The sequence below is a fragment of the Helianthus annuus genome, chromosome 17 (genome assembly GCF_002127325.2).
Source record: "Helianthus annuus cultivar XRQ/B chromosome 17, HanXRQr2.0-SUNRISE, whole genome shotgun sequence".
Taxonomy (NCBI): domain Eukaryota; kingdom Viridiplantae; phylum Streptophyta; class Magnoliopsida; order Asterales; family Asteraceae; genus Helianthus; species Helianthus annuus.
In genome coordinates, this window is record NC_035449.2 from 5,212,500 (window position 1) to 5,230,544 (window position 18,045).

At 33.5% G+C, this 18,045-nt stretch overlaps 2 long non-coding RNA genes across 2 annotated transcripts; both read left to right on the forward strand.

Annotated features, from left to right (window-relative positions):
• The first annotated feature begins 6,199 nt into the window (after positions 1–6,199).
• Positions 6,200–7,780, forward strand: LOC110923158. The gene is made up of 3 exons (XR_002583773.2): positions 6,200–6,337; positions 6,962–7,049; positions 7,625–7,780. It is a non-coding gene; the product is annotated as an uncharacterized LOC110923158 (long non-coding RNA).
• Positions 7,781–8,980: 1,200 nt separating this feature from the next.
• LOC110920828 lies at positions 8,981–17,552 on the forward strand. Its single transcript, XR_002581931.2, has 4 exons — positions 8,981–9,407; positions 10,846–10,930; positions 11,743–12,279; positions 16,354–17,552. It is a non-coding gene; the product is annotated as an uncharacterized LOC110920828 (long non-coding RNA).
• The last annotated feature ends 493 nt before the right edge of the window (positions 17,553–18,045 follow it).

The following is an 18,045-nucleotide window of genomic DNA, read 5'->3' on the forward strand; positions in this document are numbered from 1 at the left end:
AGCATGTTTAGCTCGTCGCTTTTAGATTTGTGCTTGTTTAGGGTCGTAAAGATAAGCGATCTAATCAATCGCTTATACTTTCGAACCCGGCCCATTTGGTCGATCATTAGGATCCGAGCAAACACTTTAGGTGACCATAGTTGTATAGGGAATAACCTTCCGAGGTTATACCTTATGGTCACGTCGTTTAAATAGTTGTATGATAAGTAGTTCTTATGCCTTAGGTAAATTACCAAAATGCCCTTTTTGCGCTAAAATTCATTTTAAGCCTATGTAACATAACTTTTGACATATAAACTATTTTGGCAACAATATTAAACATGTTAAGGCATATCTTGCTTGTCATAGGACTAGTTAGGCATTCCGAACGCGTCTTACGCAAACGACGCGTTAAAGTAGCATAAGCTACCTAAGCGGGTCGTAATGGGTCGTAAGCACTTAGGTTAGGTTTCATTTTAGTATGTGGGCTTTGTTTAACCATATCATATGAGTTCCAATACTCATTTGGTTTACGAAACCTCATACTATCCGATCCCCCGATTTAGGTCCGGTTATTTATGTAGTTATCTATATAGGGTGCCGTTTGATTCCGTGATCCCTCTAGCTTTGCTTGGTTGTTGTTCAAGACTTCTAAGCACCCTCAAGTGAGTACATAGTCCCCTCTTTTACTGTTTTCCAAACGTTTTGGGGTGAAACACATGTGCCTACTTGTTACTTTCATGTTTTCCATGTTTTTACATCATATACTTGCTATGTTCATTAGTACACTATTAGTACATGATTTCATTATGTTTTTGCTATGTATGTCCATTGTGTGCATACTTAGTACATCGTATTCCATGACATTTTCGTGCTATGTATGTTCATCATACTTAGTACATTTTCATTTCATCACATGCTTATATTTTGGGTATGACATTTGGTTTGTTTAAGTGGGACAATATACATTCATTAACTTTGATCATGCCGCTCGTTAGTAGGTAATGGTACCATAGGAATTGACAACTTCCGTTCCTGACATCCTGGGTATGTTTGGATGGAAGGAATGACCGAATTCGATTAAAACATTTAGACAGATAGACCTTTAAATTCGTTTAGGGGTTTATCACCACAGTCGCAAGGCTTGGATGTATGCATTTTAACATTACCGCATAAATGTTCGTATTCAGTATAGCATGCATTTCCACAAAACATAACATTGATTTAAACTGAGTTTTACTTCAATACTTTGTTTTGTGCATTTTTCACCTATGGTTTAGTTGATACATATATCACTTGCCATACATGACATTTTGTTTACACATTTCATGATTTACATTTGACACAGACATTTTTGATATATACATTTTGACATAAACATTTTGACATGGTTTTCACAAAGACATTTTTTTAGACATGGGCAATTTACATTGGTGGTTTGTTTGGGTAAGTGATTTGAGTAACGAGACGTGTGTAATGTGATACAAGCATGGTGGATACGCCGCTGGTACTTCCTATATATAAGTGCTTGTATTATATTACATGTCGTAGCGTTATTTAAGTCATTCAATTTTGGACTTATATTTTTTTTACAAATAACATAATATTCACAAGACATTGTTTACAAACAACTTATTTTATACAAACTCATTTTACTTGGTTATTCATTTAACCTTACATTACTCTTTTTTTATATCATCTATCTTATTATCACTTTTCAAACGTTTTATAAAAGCAAACACTTAAACTGGATTCATGACAAGTTTTCATTAAACATTTTCTTAAACCTTAGTCATGAATCCTATTTCCACAAAACCTATGTACTCGCCGGCATTTTTATGCTGATATATTTTCACATGTGTTTCAGGTACGATAGTTGATGATATTTGATGATAATTTTGACGCATGCTCACATAGGACTGGACAAGGCCTTAGTGACCATAAAAGATGCAAGACTAGTTAAATTTTGTTTTACTTCTTGTTTGTTAAGACGTTGTAACTCTTTTAAATCAATAAAACAACATTTTTATATTTCCATGTGTTATGAAACAATGATTCTGTTACAACACTCCCCGACGATTCCGCCACGTTTTGTTGTTTTACGTGGTCGGGGTGTGACAAAAAGGCTGTTGTACCCGGCTGTGGAAACGAATAATAGGTTCATTTTGAAGTGGTGCAAATGGGTCCCCGACAAATATAACATACACGCGTGGTGATCAGAGATGGAGAGGATTCCTACAGGAGAAGCTTTAAGGAAAAGGAATGTTTTTCTCGGAGATTTGATGTGCCCGATATGTTCTTCTGCCGACGAGTCAGCTGAGCATTTGTTTAATGCTTGTTTCGTTGCAGCCAACGTTTGGAATGGAGTGAGTTCTTGGTGTAAAATTTTCAACTTTTTCGCTTTTTCGATTAAAGACCTTCTCGATACGCATAAGGTTATCCCAGTCTCGGATAAGAAGAAGGAAGTCATTCGTGGGATTATTATTATAGTGTGCTAGAGTCTATGGCGTGCGAGGAACAATTGGGTTTTTTCTAGAACGCCTATTAAGATCGACAAAATTATTTGCAAGGTTAAGTCGTTAGGCTATTTTTGGTACTCGAATAGATCGAAAAGTAAAGGCATAGATTGGAGAGAATGGTGTTCTTTTGATTTCATGTAATTTTTCGTTGTAGTTTTTTGTCGGCCCGATTTGGGTTGACAGTGTGTTAATGAAAGTTTCTATTAAAAAATAAATAAAAAGATTTAAAATAAGGGAATAAAAATAATTTTTTCTTCCATTTCTTTTCATTCCCATCCTTAAAAGAAACTCTAAAACACAACTTATTTTTACATTCTTTCAAATTATTTTTTTCAAATCAGTTGTAAACTTTGATTTGACAAAGTCAACAGCGATTCACGGATCACATAAATTTACTTTAATATTTATTTTATTATTTAATGATTTTATCCAAACCCAAAACATATATGAAAGACACGTATATCATAGAACCAATGTCAGCCACATGTGTTTAAATGCTGATTTTTTAAGAAAAATAATTTATATCATATTTGAAAATGATAGGCAGAGAAAAAAGGACCCTTCTTTCTTTTTTATATTTCGAAGTCAGTTCACCAACATTACCTACTCCTTTTCTTAACACTTGAAAAAAAATGTATTGCCCGGCTTTGCGGCCTTTGCCTGCCCAGCTGCCCGTAAAGAGTAATGGAGTTGCTTGATTTTGACCAACCTTTGCTCATGTTATGATTGACCATTAATATATGAAAATATTACCCTATTCATGTTTAGCTATAATGTTGTTTGTGAGTTAATCATTTGATCATATTTAACATTCTTTATATACAACTTAGTTTTCACCTTTTACTTCTATGGGTTAGATCAAATACAAAATCTCATATAAATAAAAAGTCGTAAAAAGGGTATCAAATTGACTCCGATTGACCTCATTTAAGCGGCAATGGAATAGTCTCATCAAACTCTACGATGTAATATTTTAGGTTTTTGTTTTTAGATGTTTAGCGTGTAGATTTTAGACTTTTTATTTACACCATTGTACATTTTTATTTATCAGTATGTATTTTTTATATTCGCGTCACGTGTCCTTTTTATGATCCGTTGTGTTTTTTTCTTCGACGTTGTGTTATATTTTTCGGCATTGTGTTATATTTTGCTCGACATTGCGTTATATTTTGCGATCCATTATGTCTTTGTACTCTTCTAATTGATTCATTTAATCTGGTTAATTTTTATAGTTCTTTTACGGAAAAAACGATGAGGTTCTTAGGATATATAGATAGTTTGTTTAAACTCAATCCAATGCCGAAAAGATGGTATTTTATGTAATTTTGGTGAATCCTTGTCATAATTAAGTCCATTTCATGTATTATAGTATACTTATGTTCCATGTTCTTATCATCTTAATTTCTATTCTTTAAACTAAGAAACACAACAATTTATTTATGTATTTTTTTCTTTTTCTCTATATGTATTTTGTTGGCCAAGCAAGGTACATCTCATTTTCAATAATAGTAGGTTGTCAACCGTTCAATTTAATAAACAAAGACTCGATTATCGATGTTAAGTTCAAGTTTTTTGTCCTCATGAAGACTTTGAACATTGTTCCCACATGACCCAACACACATACGAATACGAAGATGAAATGATTATAATACATGGATAAATACAATAAAAATATTTCATCTAATATTAGTTCTACATTTTATTATTATTTATAGAATCTTTATTTAACTCACAATTATTAACATAACCTCCTTTTATTGAATTATTAATTGGAAACACAAATGCTAGTCAAAAGAACTAAATCAAAGGTGCATCAATTAACACACGTTTCTAACTATGGAACACAAGTGCTTACCTTGGGTCCGATGTATGTTTATGTGTCTGTTACTTTTCGAACGTAAGAAGTATATATTTGACGTTAAAAATAATAATTAATAAAATTTATATTATAACTTCCCCATTTTTTCTCCATGCTATAATGTATTCATTCTTACGAATAACTCAACTGTCATATTATATTACCTTTGTCAGAGGTGCAAAAAAAAAAAAAAAAAAAAAACTATAATCAAATCGGGCTCGAAAAAAAATATATTTGGAACTAGGTATAGTGAAAAATCAGGTATTGAGTAATCGGTTTTGGACCCGACCCCACCTATAGGATATTTTTTTTTTTTTTTTTTGTGTGTGTGGAACAAGGTATGGAATCGTTTTTAAAAACTAGGTATGAACCGGGTAGGGTTTTCCACTCCAAAAAAAAAAAATTAAATAAAAAGTAAAATGTAGTTGAAGTTTCTATGTGTTCTTTTTTTTTTTGTAATGTTTTGTAATTTATGTTTTTGTTATAAAATGAAAAGTAAAATGTAGTTGACGTTTCTATGTGTTCTTTTTTTTTTTTTTGTAATGTTTTGTAATTTATGTTTTTGTTAATATAAATCCAAAAAATAATTTAAAACCAAACTTTATTTTGTCCCCAGAGGCGGACCAACTCTTTGGCCATGGTGGGCAGCCGCACCCCTTGAAAAAAAATTAGTGTATATTTTAGAAAAAAAAAAACCCAATCGCACCCCTTGAAAATATGGTTGAACACCTCATCCGCACCCCCAACAAATAATTTTTAGGCCCGCCACTGTTTGTCCCCTTTTATATCTTGTTTCATACTAGGTTTTCTACACCCGCTTACATACCTTACCCTACCCGGTTTTTATCATGTAGAGTTTTCTACTCGAAGAACCAGTTCTATTTCTATACCCAAGTTGGTGTCTCTTTGACCATGCCCAAAACCTACTTGACCATACCCGGAACCAGAACCGAAAGTGGTTCTAAAATATACTCCTTTTTGTGCGCCTCTGTTCTTTGTAATCGTATAGAGTTATTGTTAAAAAGGTCACCCACTAAAGTAGGTTGATGCAAATCCAATGCCCATCCCACTTGTATTTAATGGGTACAAAATAATGGGCTGTGGAGCCACAACTTTGAGGGGCCCCAATGAAAATCTCCACTCTTCTAGATTTATCTTTTACATTTTCGTTACTCCGAAGATCACACCTCTTTTGACGTGGATTATATTATTTTGGAGTTAAATGCCGTTTTAGAGCATTCACATCCATTCCACTAAATTGTGTGAGTAGGATTTTTATAATATGAAGAGTATAAAAAGTGGTTGTGAGTGGAGGAAAAAGAAAATGTTACTGTTCATCTGTATATTTGAAAAGACACTGTTCACCCCCTATAATTTTTTAATATATTTTGAAAGTGGTTGTGAGTGAAGGATAGAGGAAAGATAATGATAAAGGTATAAAAATATATTATTTAATTGAAAAGGAGAGAGAAAATGTAGTGTATTTTAGTGTAATTTAGGGTGAAAAAAATGGTGGAATTGATGTGAAAAGGTTTGAAACGTTGCTATTTTAGTCCAAATAGTTTTAAACGTATTTTTGTAACACCCCAAAAATGGGTTTGGTAATTTAAACTCGGGTAATATAAAGGAACGGGTAAAAATACTGTTAGGAGTAAAAGGGAACCCGTAAATGAATATTTACTAGGGATAATTAACCTAGTTGAATATTAGTATCGTTGGTATTAAACGAAGGATTGTAGCCTTATTTAATTAAAACGAAACATGAGGGACCAAAGTGAACAACTTGAAAGTTGTTCTATTAAAAGAAAACAACACACACAGACACACACATCGTGTGTGTGTGTTCGTGAACGAGCAGGAAGGCTCCCATGGAGCCAAAAAAACCCTAAACTTCATCAAGTCTTCAAATTGAAAGACTAAACGAGGCCCAAATTCACAACCAAACATAAATTAACGATCACCTTCACAAGGGGATCACAAGGTATGTCATAAAACTCAGATTTGATGATCTTGTTTGAAGTGGGTTATGATCAATCCATGAAATTATATGAATTTAAGCATGTAGAGGTGTTAGAAACACCAAATAGAACTTGTGTTATGAATAATTTCAAGTAATTAGGTGATTTAGAATGAAACCCATTGCATGAGTGTGAAGATGATGATCATGATGAACTTGAAGATGCTATAGTGTAATCTTGTGTTGTATAAGGTGTTGTATGATAGACTAAGATAGTTAAACTTGAAGTGAAATTTATGATTATGAGATTTTGTTTGAATGTGATAGTTCATAAGATGAAATAAGGAAGAACATGCTTAAAGAACTTGTACATTATGCTTAGGAAGTAGTACGCACGCCAAGTGTTTGATAAAATGTCTAAAAGACAATAATAAGTGAAATTGTATGCAAGTAATGGGTAAACATATATAGTTCATGTGAAGATTATGTAGGGATGATGTCGAGTATGCTTTATGCTTGTTTAAATGGATTAATGATGTTGAGTATGCTTTATGTAGGTCGTATGTTAGATGTGAATTTGATATGGTTGTTCATAAGTATAAGCATATATGCTAATAAGAATGTGAATGTAATGACATGAGTGTATAGGAATCATGTCAAGATGGATGGGAGCGTTGAAGGCTGACGGGCTACGAATACTCAATCAAATAAGCGAACGCAAATACGGGCGCGCAAGGTAAGTGAACTCCGAACTTACCCCTCTTTGTTTGGTAAGGTAATTATGAAATATGGTAATTATTGAATGTACTGTAAGGAGATATGAATGAATGATTATTACTAAGTTAAGTTTTAGTGGTAATGGGTTGAAAGTGGTTAAGAAAGGGATTCGATTAAGTTTGGGTAAGAAAGGGGAACTTACATAATGAATTATGCATAAAGTCGAATTAAAGAGTTATACATGTAGGATGTAAATTGCAAGTACGTGTATGGATAGAAATTGAATGCATATTTGAGTGGGTATTTAATTATATGCTTGAATGAATAAGTCGAGTTATGGGTATTTGAGAACATGTTCATATGAAGGGAAGCTAATGATACTAACCGTTTTCCTATTGAGAATTAATGTGAAGTATAGGCACGTAATTATGGAAGAGAAGGTTGACTCCGCAATCCGATGCGAGTGATCGAATGGATGGATGATGGGCTAGTATAAGAGAAAGCATGATATGTTGACGCTTTATTATGCATGTGTTAAGATTATTTGTATTATGTCACCGGTTCTAATGATGTGATGGAATGTGGTGACTGCAGGCTGTACAGGATTATGGAAATTTCATCAAGAAGTGTACGCGGTCGAAGATCGAGTAAAGTCATGGATTGTACGTGGGTGTGTATGTGGTCACTTAATTTGATATATGTATGTTAGTTTTCATTAATTTATAAAAGAGTTTAGTGTATTTAAGTGAATTGAAGAGATCATGAAAGAAATTTTACATATGCGTTTTCCGCTGCGAATCTTAGGTTAAAATGTGTTTGGGTGTTACAATTTTAGTCCAACAGGTTAACTCTATCCCTTTATTTTGTTAACTAGAAGGGTATTTCGGTCATTTTAAGTGTAATTCTATTAACCAGAAGGGCAATTCGATCATATAAAACGATCAAATTACCCTTCTAGCTAACATAAAAATGGACGGAGTAATCCAGTGGACTTAAATGACAACGCTTGAAACTATTTAGACTAAAATGGCAACGTTTCGAACCTTTGGACTAAACTACCAAAATGACCCAAACCGCAAAGACTAAAATGGCATTTAACTCTATTATTTTGCTTTCTTTTTGAAGTATGGTTGTGACATAGGATATAAAAGGCTATAGAAATATAAATCTCACTTTCTGTCTCTTTTTCTTAACTTTGCTACAATTATTAAAATCCAAAAAACCCACAACCAGGCTAAATGCAAGAGCCCACTTATTGCCAGCTACATGGGCCTAAATGTTTTTACTTTAGTGGGTTGAAATGGATATGGATTATGGACAGAATCCCCAATCCCCATGGACCTTCGTTAATGTTGTTTTTAATAACCGGTTATTTAGCAAATTCAACTAGACTTAATTGGACCGGTTATCAAGTCCGGCCTTTTTATCCGGCAATTTCAAACACCATAAAACTTGATTTGGATTCGAAACTAAATTAAACTAATTTATGCTTCGTGTAAGTAGACTCGAGGGTTATGTGTGTACATGCACATAATAAAATCATAATTAAGACTATCTGTTGCGGTCATTGAGTGGGGATGTCACTCACTGCCACATCAATGTCGAATCACCACATTTCTCACTGACTCACTTACTTAACCCATGGTGAATGGTCGCACTCACTCTCACTCGCTATTTTATTTATTCTTTAATTCATTTAGTATTTATTATTTTAAAACAACCACTTACTACATAAAAATTAAATTTAAATATAAGACTTATATTAATAATTTTACAAACACTACCTTAACAAAATGGACATCACTTCAAACTAAAAGAAACATAAAATACTTTATTGTGAAAAGAACTTGATTTTAGTTAAAATCTATATCTAAATGTCGAGAAAAAAAATTAAACAAAATTGTAAATCTAGTTTCTTCTTCTTTCTAAACTAAAATATTACAAGTTATCTGTAACACCCCAAAATTTTGTAAGTCATAATATAAATTTTTATATTATGTTGACGCAATTAGAAAAGAAAATGGTAAATATAATTTTACCATATGAAAGTAAATAAGATACTAGTAAGTATATGTGGGTAAGTAAGATATTGTAACAATAACCAAGTTAACTAAGTTAGAGGATGGATGAAAATAGTCATGTTATGAGAATAAAGGGGTTAGTTATGTAAAAATGAAAGAAAGTTTGATTAAACAAGGAAAAAAAATGCAGAATTTTCATAAGTCAGTATGTATGTGTCGTGGGTTTGAAAGGGGATTTAGGGTTCTCACCTAAATCCATCATCAACACAAGAATTCTGCATAAATTGGGGTGATTTAAGCTGGAAATCGAGTGCATGAGACATCATCTACACTTGTCTAGGTGTCCTTGAGATAAGGTAAGTCATGGATTCATGAAATTTTAATGAGAAAGGAAGTGGGTCTTGATTAATTCCTATGTATGTATGAAATTAGGATGGTAAGAGGCTATAATCATCATATGAGACTTGAATTATGCATGAAATTCGGATTAATTTGATGTTGCTATGTAAACCCACATGTAGGTAATAATGTCATGGAAATGTTGATGAATTATGTGTTATACTAGTTGTAGTTTGATATGTGAAGTTAATTGTTGAATGTTGATGTTATATAAATCTGATTTTGAAAGGAGATTAGGTGAAAATGATGAGTGTGATGATCTTGATAAGAATTTGGTATGATTGTGCACAAGTTACTTGTACACTATGCTTGGAAAGTAGTTCGCACACCAAGTGTTTGATGAAATGCCTAGTATAGGTTAGTATGTGTTATCACTTGTATGGAATGTTAATTAACTAGTAATGAAGGTGATCATGTATTATAAGTATGAAAAGTGCTTAGTTATGATGTTGTGTACAAAATGACATGCGACGTGTATTGAGTAACAAAGCTGATTAGAATTAAAATTTGTTGCGCAACAGTTTTGCAAAAATCATATAAAATCTTAGGAAGGACCTGTGAGGTCGAGCCTTATATGCTCAGAAAGCTATTTAAACATACTACGTTTTGCGTTTGAACATGTTTATTGAACTCGGATGTTAAACAGGCCAAATCAGTGCCCAAAGTCGGCAATACTGTTTTGACAGCAAGCTGTTTGGAAGCATTTCAGCTTCTGTGCTGATTTTGTAAAAATCATATAAAATCGTAGGAACGTCCGATGATTACGATCTTTATATGCTTAGAAAGGTCTCTGAGTGTAGATCATTTCATATTTGAACATGAAGAACTGAATCGGATGATAAATGGGTTAAAATGTGTCGTGAACAGCTGCTACGCAGAAAGTTGCTGCACATTTTTAGTATAAATATTCAGTAAAAATAGTTGTATTGTTATGCACACTTGTATGAATCATGAACTACTGATTTTAATAACTTATTAGTAAGTTTTTAAGTGTCTAAAACACTTACCAACTAGTTTATGCATATAATTGCACCAACGGGTCGAAACGGGTTGATAGAAAATAGTAGAATGGATGTGTAAAAACCAAGGTGTTAAGAAATGGTATGAAATGTTTAACGTATGAAGCAAGTTGTCTAACTTAGAAAATGTTGTCATTCTAAGTATGGAATTTTGAAAGAATAATGAACATGATGTAAATACATAATTATGCATACTAGAAGCTCATGTATGACTTTTGTGATGATGGAATGATAAATTGTTAGATTGATTAGCATTGTAGTATTATGATACATGTTGAACTCGTTAAGCGATTGACACGTGAATAGAAGTGTGATTAGTGATGTGTATGATTATGTATACTAACTATTGAATGGATGTAATGGAATGAGATAATAGGAACGTGTCAAGGAGAGCTCAAGCATAGGAGGATAACGGGTCAAAATAAGGCAAGGTGACAAATACACTTATTGGAGTATTCAAGGTAAGTGATTTCCGGAATCACTTCTTATCTTATAAATAAAGTTTTGATATGTTAAACGTAGGAAATCATGTGAGAAATTATGAGAAGGAGTAAGTACTAAGGTATGTATTAATGAGGTAAGTCGTAAGAAGTTATTTGTGCTTGGAATTACATGATAGAAGTGAACGGGTCAATAATAAAGAAAGAAACATGGCGTAATGTGGTAGTTAGTTTGATCATGTGGTTATACGTTAGAAAGATTTAGGAGTTTGTATACGATTATTTTACATATTGGAAGCGTTTATGAAGTGCGAGTAATAATGGAATGTGTTAGCGAGTATGTGGAGGAATGAATTAAGTATGTGGGTATATATGTATAGAATTAATTTCATACCAATAGCCGGGACTTATAATAATCATGAATAGAAGTGAGTATGCACGTAGGTTTGTATGTACGTGACCTATTTATATGGAAGTTGTAATTAGGATACATTAGCAAATCATTTGGAATGATGTAAGTGGTATGTAAGAGCTTGTACGTTTGTATGTGTGTTCGTAATCATGTGTGGAAGTATGTGTCCATGAATATTTGTATGTATGTACATGTGCACGAAGTAGAATTTATTGTACACGAATGAATGGGACTTTTTTTTATATGTTTATATAGCTTCAATACTTTTGAGTGTAAAGTTTCTAAACTGGTGTCTTGAGTTGAGGATTCGAAAAGATTAGCATGAGATGAAGGAATACGGAGTCATTATTTATTTACGTATGTTTAGTTTATGAACAACGTCACCAAATTTTAACGATGCGTATGTATGTGGTGATTACAGGTCGCACGGACTTAACATCATTATGAAGTAAATGAGGATTGAAGATCGGGTCAAAGAGCGAGGATTGTACGGGAAGGGTAGTCACATAACTGGTGATTTTATATTACATTTGATGCGATAATCAAGAATGAACGTTGTAAATCTTTTGAAGAAAGTGTTTGTTATTTTTAAACGAACCTTCAAGTAAGTCATATGAGTAATTATGAAAGAAATTTTAAGTCTCTACTTTCCGCTGTGTCTATATGGTTAAATCGTGATATGGGTGTTTCAAGTTGGTATCAGAGCCTAGGTTTGAGCGAAATCAAGTACAAGGAAGTAAGTACTTGAACTCAAACCCGTGTGCTTATGTGACTAGTAACCCGTACAATTCGAGACTCGATTAAGACTGGAAGGTAAACTTTAATACAAGTAAGTATGTGAGATGTTACTAACCATGATGAATGTTGTAAGGTAAGCGTGCATGGACAATGAGGATGTTACACAGTCGCGGACTAGCATGGAGATAAGGCAAGTGATAAGGCAAGCAATGGACCTCAGGTACACAAGTTTTAAGAAAATTTTGTAAGTACCAGTATTTAGTATTCCTTTAAGGATGAGAATGAAACCTAAGAAGGTCTTAAATGAATGGGGCACGAGTTGAAAACGGTATCCCCGGATATAAGGTGATGATTCCCATGGTGACTCGAGACTAGTATGTGGACTGCGCGCCTGGCCAGTGCGTAAGAAGCATAGGAAGCTCGAGAAAACATGAGAATCATCGCACATATGTCCGGTCAAACTAGTAAGTAGGGGTCGTGCGGGGATGGAAAGGGGTCCGATGATTCTTAAAGGATCGGATCAAATGTAAGAAAGAAAGATGTGAATGAAAAGTTTAAGCTTATGAATGAATGCAAACCAAACTTAAGAAAGAAGGGTGGAAACACCACTAGAAACAGAATGTAGAGTGTCGCGTTGAGACACGACACATGAAATAGAATGTGGAATGTAGTGTTGGGACACAACACTCGAAGTTGAAGGTAGAAGATGATACGAAAATGTATCATAAGAAATGATATGGAAAGTGATGCGATGAAAGAAAGAAAGGTATGGATGAAAACGATTGGATCCGAGAAATGGATTCAAAAATGAAAGGAATGAAAGGTGTGAATCCTTAAGTAAACTCTGATCAAACCAGAACGAATGAAGAGCAAAGAGTGGAAGGATTGAATCCGTAGGTGAATACGGATCAAACGTGTATGGTTAAATAGCTTTAAAATCCTTAAGTATGAACTAAACTCGTGGAAGTAAAGAACCGAACCTATAAATATGTAAGGATCACGCAAGGGTGGAGGAGGAAATGTGTTTCCTTTCCCAAGTAAGGTAGGTATAAACCTTGTAAACAAGTAGTGACGGTAACCTTAACCGGTTAGATATGTTTCCCGACTAAAGTAATGTAATTGTAGTGCGTATGTGAACACGTTTAGGATAGACTATAGCTAAACGATAAATTACATGTAAGAAAGTAGTTACAGTTTGGAAAGTCAAAACGAGGTATAATCATTTGTATCAAAGTAAGTAATAATAAAAATAAATAAATAAAATAATAATAGAAAGTAAAAGTTTGGTTCCTTGAGTAAGTAAGTATGCCCGATGAAAACGGTTGTTATGGCAAGCAGCTTTAGTTGTAGGAAAAAAAAAAAGCCCTTGGATAAGTTACGTGGGAGGTATGTTAGTAATCGACTCAGGAGAGTCACAATGAATAGCGGGTTACAACCCGGATAAAACATTTAAGTATGAACGAGAAGGGTAAGTGTTTGCGAGAAACCCTACAAATAATGAAGCGATAAAATTGTATGCATGCTCGAATTGAAGAGAAGTACAAACGTGTACTTCAATACATGTATATATAATAAGAAAGAAGTGGTAGTTGACTTTGAAAAGTCAAACTGCAGAACTTGACAAATAATTCATTACAAGCCGTAGGAGTACTTGGGAAGAGAGGAAAGGTGTAAGGTAGTACGCCAAATAAGTTAAAGAATTGCGAAAAAATGGTTATGTATTGACCCGTCGTGAACGGGTCAATCAATGAAAAAGATATGTTAAGAAATGGTCACGTATTGACTCGTTTTGAACAAGAATCTAGAAAGGATTAATATGTAAACAAGGTGATGTAACAGACGTCATGTTTGAATGAATTTGAATGAAATGTGTGTGTATGAGTAAGAAGGATGCAATAAAACTCTAGGTATAAATGAAACCATTTGAACTAGTGCTAGCGGTGAAATGTATTAGTAGGATAATATGAACACCATTTTCCTGCAATGTAAATCATGGTGTTGGACTCTTTAGATTAATGCAAGTTTGCACACTTTAGATAAGTACGATAATGTGATGAGTTGAAAATTTAAGAAGAAGTGATAAATTACGGAAATGTGAAATATGTGTAGTTGACTGGTTACGAATGGGTCAAGGTGATGTAGAAAGCATAATAAGGGAATTGTATAAATAAGTGACTCGTTGTAACGGGTCGCAATGGATGTAACTATGATGATGATGAAATGGTATGTATTGACCCGTTATGGACGGGTCGAATAAGACAACGCATAATGGGCTATGATAATAGTCAAAACCTTAACCCTATATGAACAGGTTGGATGGACTATATGTTTGATTTTAAAGAAATGTTGTACTTAAAACTAGGACATTACTAATGAATAAATGATGAAGCAGGTTTCGGGGACGAAACCTTCTTTAAGGGGGGTAGACTTGTAACACCCCAAAATTTTGTAAGTCATAATATAAATTTTTATATTATGTTGACGCAATTAGAAAAGAAAATGGTAAATATAATTTTACCATATGAAAGTAAATAAGATACTAGTAAGTATATGTGGGTAAGTAAGATATTGTAACAATAACCAAGTTAACTAAGTTAGAGGATGGATGAAAATAGTCATGTTATGAGAATAAAGGGGTTAGTTATGTAAAAATGAAAGAAAGTTTGATTAAACAAGGAAAAAAAATGCAGAATTTTCATAAGTCAGTATGTATGTGTCGTGGGTTTGAAAGGGGATTTAGGGTTCTCACCTAAATCCATCATCAACACAAGAATTCTGCATAAATTGGGGTGATTTAAGCTGGAAATCGAGTGCATGAGACATCATCTACACTTGTCTAGGTGTCCTTGAGATAAGGTAAGTCATGGATTCATGAAATTTTAATGAGAAAGGAAGTGGGTCTTGATTAATTCCTATGTATGTATGAAATTAGGATGGTAAGAGGCTATAATCATCATATGAGACTTGAATTATGCATGAAATTCGGATTAATTTGATGTTGCTATGTAAACCCACATGTAGGTAATAATGTCATGGAAATGTTGATGAATTATGTGTTATACTAGTTGTAGTTTGATATGTGAAGTTAATTGTTGAATGTTGATGTTATATAAATCTGATTTTGAAAGGAGATTAGGTGAAAATGATGAGTGTGATGATCTTGATAAGAATTTGGTATGATTGTGCACAAGTTACTTGTACACTATGCTTGGAAAGTAGTTCGCACACCAAGTGTTTGATGAAATGCCTAGTATAGGTTAGTATGTGTTATCACTTGTATGGAATGTTAATTAACTAGTAATGAAGGTGATCATGTATTATAAGTATGAAAAGTGCTTAGTTATGATGTTGTGTACAAAATGACATGCGACGTGTATTGAGTAACAAAGCTGATTAGAATTAAAATTTGTTGCGCAACAGTTTTGCAAAAATCATATAAAATCTTAGGAAGGACCTGTGAGGTCGAGCCTTATATGCTCAGAAAGCTATTTAAACATACTACGTTTTGCGTTTGAACATGTTTATTGAACTCGGATGTTAAACAGGCCAAATCAGTGCCCAAAGTCGGCAATACTGTTTTGACAGCAAGCTGTTTGGAAGCATTTCAGCTTCTGTGCTGATTTTGTAAAAATCATATAAAATCGTAGGAACGTCCGATGATTACGATCTTTATATGCTTAGAAAGGTCTCTGAGTGTAGATCATTTCATATTTGAACATGAAGAACTGAATCGGATGATAAATGGGTTAAAATGTGTCGTGAACAGCTGCTGCGCAGAAAGTTGCTGCACATTTTTAGTATAAATATTCAGTAAAAATAGTTGTATTGTTATGCACACTTGTATGAATCATGAACTACTGATTTTAATAACTTATTAGTAAGTTTTTAAGTGTCTAAAACACTTACCAACTAGTTTATGCATATAATTGCACCAACGGGTCGAAACGGGTTGATAGAAAATAGTAGAATGGATGTGTAAAAACCAAGGTGTTAAGAAATGGTATGAAATGTTTAACGTATGAAGCAAGTTGTCTAACTTAGAAAATGTTGTCATTCTAAGTATGGAATTTTGAAAGAATAATGAACATGATGTAAATACATAATTATGCATACTAGAAGCTCATGTATGACTTTTGTGATGATGGAATGATAAATTGTTAGATTGATTAGCATTGTAGTATTATGATACATGTTGAACTCGTTAAGCGATTGACACGTGAATAGAAGTGTGATTAGTGATGTGTATGATTATGTATACTAACTATTGAATGGATGTAATGGAATGAGATAATAGGAACGTGTCAAGGAGAGCTCAAGCATAGGAGGATAACGGGTCAAAATAAGGCAAGGTGACAAATACACTTATTGGAGTATTCAAGGTAAGTGATTTCCGGAATCACTTCTTATCTTATAAATAAAGTTTTGATATGTTAAACGTAGGAAATCATGTGAGAAATTATGAGAAGGAGTAAGTACTAAGGTATGTATTAATGAGGTAAGTCGTAAGAAGTTATTTGTGCTTGGAATTACATGATAGAAGTGAACGGGTCAATAATAAAGAAAGAAACATGGCGTAATGTGGTAGTTAGTTTGATCATGTGGTTATACGTTAGAAAGATTTAGGAGTTTGTATACGATTATTTTACATATTGGAAGCGTTTATGAAGTGCGAGTAATAATGGAATGTGTTAGCGAGTATGTGGAGGAATGAATTAAGTATGTGGGTATATATGTATAGAATTAATTTCATACCAATAGCCGGGACTTATAATAATCATGAATAGAAGTGAGTATGCACGTAGGTTTGTATGTACGTGACCTATTTATATGGAAGTTGTAATTAGGATACATTAGCAAATCATTTGGAATGATGTAAGTGGTATGTAAGAGCTTGTACGTTTGTATGTGTGTTCGTAATCATGTGTGGAAGTATGTGTCCATGAATATTTGTATGTATGTACATGTGCACGAAGTAGAATTTATTGTACACGAATGAATGGGACTTTTTTTTATATGTTTATATAGCTTCAATACTTTTGAGTGTAAAGTTTCTAAACTGGTGTCTTGAGTATGAAATGAGAATGCAGGTATACTATTAGTGTCCTTGTGAAGGTTTAAGGAATTGGAATGCAAGATCGTACACGGAATGAGGATTCGAAAAGATTAGCATGAGATGAAGGAATACGGAGTCATTATTTATTTACGTATGTTTAGTTTATGAACAACGTCACCAAATTTTAACGATGCGTATGTATGTGGTGATTACAGGTCGCACGGACTTAACATCATTATGAAGTAAATGAGGATTGAAGATCGGGTTAAAGAGCGAGGATTGTACGGGAAGGGTAGTCACATAACTGGTGATTTTATATTACATTTGATGCGATAATCAAGAATGAACGTTGTAAATCTTTTGAAGAAAGTGTTTGTTATTTTTAAACGAACCTTCAAGTAAGTCATATGAGTAATTATGAAAGAAATTTTAAGTCTCTACTTTCCGCTGTGTCTATATGGTTAAATCGTGATATGGGTGTTTCATTATCAGAGAAAATCATTTTTTAGTCGGCTAAATTTTTATTATAAATATAAAATCAAAAGATTTATGTACATTGCTCACTTTAGTAAGTGGGCTAACGAAAACTTTCTTAAGCGGCGTTTTATGAGGGGGCGACATAATGTTCTGGCATGAACGAGGCACCACACACCCCTCACACTCTCCTTTCATGGATCATAACATATAACCTAATGAAGCCAATAGCAAGCTCTAGAGCATTCACAATGAAATCCTCATCGTCATCCGTATAGTTTAACTAAAACACTCAGTTTAACCCTAAGATTTGTTCATTTTTAAACACCCCCTAATCCGATTTCAAGTATACATTCTTAATCAGTTAAACATTACATTTTTTCCACTCACAACCGCTCAGAAATATCATACAGGAGATGTATAGCAGGGATGAGCATGGCGTAAAAACCGATATTTTCA